This window comes from Elephantulus edwardii, unplaced genomic scaffold, assembly GCF_000299155.1.
Source record: "Elephantulus edwardii isolate Elephantulus edwardi_28Jun2011 unplaced genomic scaffold, EleEdw1.0 scaffold00135, whole genome shotgun sequence".
NCBI classification, from domain to species: Eukaryota; Metazoa; Chordata; class Mammalia; order Macroscelidea; family Macroscelididae; genus Elephantulus; species Elephantulus edwardii.
In genome coordinates this window covers 503,047-506,293 of record NW_006399885.1, presented here as the reverse complement: position 1 = coordinate 506,293, position 3,247 = coordinate 503,047, and positions in this window count along the sequence as shown.

Genomic DNA, 3,247 nt, shown 5'->3' with positions numbered 1-3,247 from the left:
ACTTTTGCATTCCAGTCACCCATTATTATCAATGCATCTTGGTTTCATGTTCGATTAATCTCTGTAAAAGTTGGTAAGAATCTTCTATATCCTCTTCCTTGGCTCTGGTTGTTGGTGCATATATCTGAATGATAGTGGTATTCAATGGACTTCCTTGTATGTGTATTGATATATGTCACTCACAATATTGTACTTCAAGATGGATCTAGCTATGACTTTTTTAACTATGAAAGCAACTCCATTTTTTCTCACCATTTCATCTCCAGAGTAATATATGATCATCTGATTCAAAATGCCCCATGCCAGTCCCTCTCATCTCACCAATGCCTAGTATGTCAATATTTATGCATTCCATTTCTTCCTTCACAATATCTAATTTTCCTTCATTCATGGTTCTGACATTCCATGTCCCAATCACTAGTGTCTGCATACAACTGTTCCTCTTCCTTTGTAGTTTCATACTTGAAAGCTCAACCTCAGTTGCCTTTTCTGTTATCTACATGTGTTTTGTTTCATACTTGAAAGCTCAACCTCAGTTGCCTTTATGTTATCTACATGTGTTCTGTTGTACATAGGGTTTTCCGAGACCTGCTATTTCAGAAGTGGATGGCCAATCCTTTTTCCTAGCTGTCCTAATCTGAATGTGAAGGGAGTGGGTAGAAGTGGATGGGTATTCTGGTGGATGATGGAGCAGGGAAATAAGTGGGTAAAGACACGTGTTGCAAAGGCAGGGACAACACTGATACTGATGGTTAACTCCACAATAAGGGAAATACCTTTCACTTTTTCTATAAAACGTTGGTCTGAATAGGGACGATAGAAAGAGAATTTATGCCTTTGAGTTGTGGTGCTGGGGAAGAGTGTTGGATATACCATGAACTGCTAGGAGAACAAACAGGTTTGTCCTGGAGAGGGTGAAGCCAGAGTGCTCCTTGGAGACGAGGACTCTGAAGCTTCGTCTGACATACTTTGGGCATGTTGCAAGGAGGGACTGGTCCGGAGAGTGGAGGGACGGCGCAGGATGATTCTGTGAGTGGAGTGGTGGGAATGAGTGTGTTTGAGGGGAGGTTGGCACAGGATAGAACGACGTTTAGGGCTCTTGTACATAGGGTCGCTGTGAGTCGCAAGCGCCTCGATGGCACAATAACAGCAACCACCTTTGGAAGGGCAGCAGGCGGGGAAGAGTGTGGGGCGAGAGTTGGTCCTCGACGGGCTGAGTGGGCCTGTGTGACCGCCGCCTGGCCCTCCCGCTGGTCCTCCGCGCCTCCCGCAGGGCTGACGGCCCAGCTGTGGCGAAGCGATGGAGCCGACAGAGAAGCCTCCACCACCTTGAGGACCAGACACGGGGGAGGGCCCTTGGGAGGCTGGGGGTGGGCGCCTGCGAGCGGCCGAGGAGAAGACGGCAGCACAGAGGGACACGCAGGGGAAGCTCTCAGCCCCTCCAAGGGAGCCCAGCTCCAGGGGCGCCCGCAGCCTCCTCCATCTTGGTTGATGGAGGCAGGAGCGGCGTCTGGGTCCCTCCATCGTGGCGCCTGCCCGCCTCGGCCCCAGAGGGCCAGACCCTCGAGGCCGGGGCGGTTCCCTCGGCCGAATGGGTGAGCCCAGTGGGGCTTGTCGGGGACGAGCTCCCCAGCCCCTCGGGGCTTGGCGTTGAACTGGCCCCAAGTTCCCACAGCGTCCCGACAAAATGGAGGACGTCGCCTCCTCCTGCTGCAGCCATGACGGGAGTGGGGGACTCTGCCCCACGGGGCGAGGCGAGGGTGGAGGGGCCTGCACTCGTCTCTGAGCACTCGGGAAGCCACCGCGCCCTCGGTCTGTTCTCCCCAGGCGACCTGGTCCTAGATCCCCCCACCCCCGTGCCCCTGGCCCGCAAGGGCTCCAAGCAATGGACAGAGAGGGCGTTCGGGGTATCGAGGCTGAGTCTCTCCTCGGGCAGAGACGTTCAGAGTCGTTGCAGTGGGCTGCGGGCAGAGGTCCGAGCAAGGCCCTAGCCTCGGTGTCTCGGGGCGTCCTTGGCCCGGGGGACCCGCCGATGAGCCCGAAAGTCAGCCCGCAGCCAGTACTGGGGGCCACGGAGCGCGGGTCCGTCTGACCCTGACGGCCCGAGTGGGGTGGGGGCGGGGGACGCAGGGGAGGAGGGGACGGGCGGAGAAGGGAAGGGGCGGCTGGGAGGGAGTGGAATGGAAACGTCGGGGGGTGTGTCCTGCGCTTGACGGACAGCCTTCTGGACCACCTCATCGAGGGGGGTCCTGAAGGAAGGCCGATGGAGCCAATTGGTGTGCCGAGAGGTTCCCGGCCCGCCTTTGCCGCCAGCCAATGAGGGCTCTGGGGCGGGGCTTCTACGGGCTCGGCAGCGCGGCCACCTCCTCCTCCACCTCCTCCTCACCAGCGCGAAACCCGGGAGTGGACCGAGCGGAGTTGTGCGTGTTACCGAAGGGGGGTGGGCCGGGGGAGGGGAGGTTCGCTCCGCGGAGCCGCAGCCAGAACCGGGTGAGGCTTGCCCCACTGTCTTCCAGTCCAGATCCGCTGATAGTGGGGGGGCTGAGAGCAGCGCAGCCTACGGAGGAGGAGGCGGAGGCGGAGGCGGAGGCGACTGGGGAGGCGGAGATGGGTGAGGGCAGCCTCGGGAGCCTCCCACCCACTCGGGATTAATGCCCCGCGGCGCGGCCGCTGTCGCCGCTGCCGCGCAGGGGCCTCGGGGGCTCCTTCGGGCTCCGCTCATGTCACCGGCGCCTCTCCAGGCGGCCCTAAGCGCGGCGAGACCGAGACAGGGAGGGCTGGGTGAGGCGGGCGCGGGCGCGGGGGTCGCTCGGGGCGGGGGTCGCCCGGGGCCGCGGCCGTGGGGAGGTCGCCGACGTTATTTTTCCTTTCTTTCCTATGGGGGGAGGCGCTTCCATTTGCGCTGTTGGTTTCCGGGCTGCACTCCGAACCGCTTCCGTAGCCTGCAGTTCCTAAGTTTTTCGGGGCGAGAGCTGCCGCCTCTTCCCTGCCTGGTCCCTACTTGGTTCTGCGTCTACCTGGCTTGTAGTCGTAACTTATTTTGGCGAGTTTCTAATGATGAAAGTGAAGCCACTTGCTGACGGCGGGTTAAGGACGCAAACTTTGGACCCTGGATAAGTGAGCAAATATCAGAGATTTCGGCCCAGTGAAGAGACGTCCCCCCTTCCCGGATTGGTGCCTGCAGTGACGGGAATGACGTGGGGTGGCACGTTAGGAACTAAGATACCTTCCTGGCATCGAGGCTGAG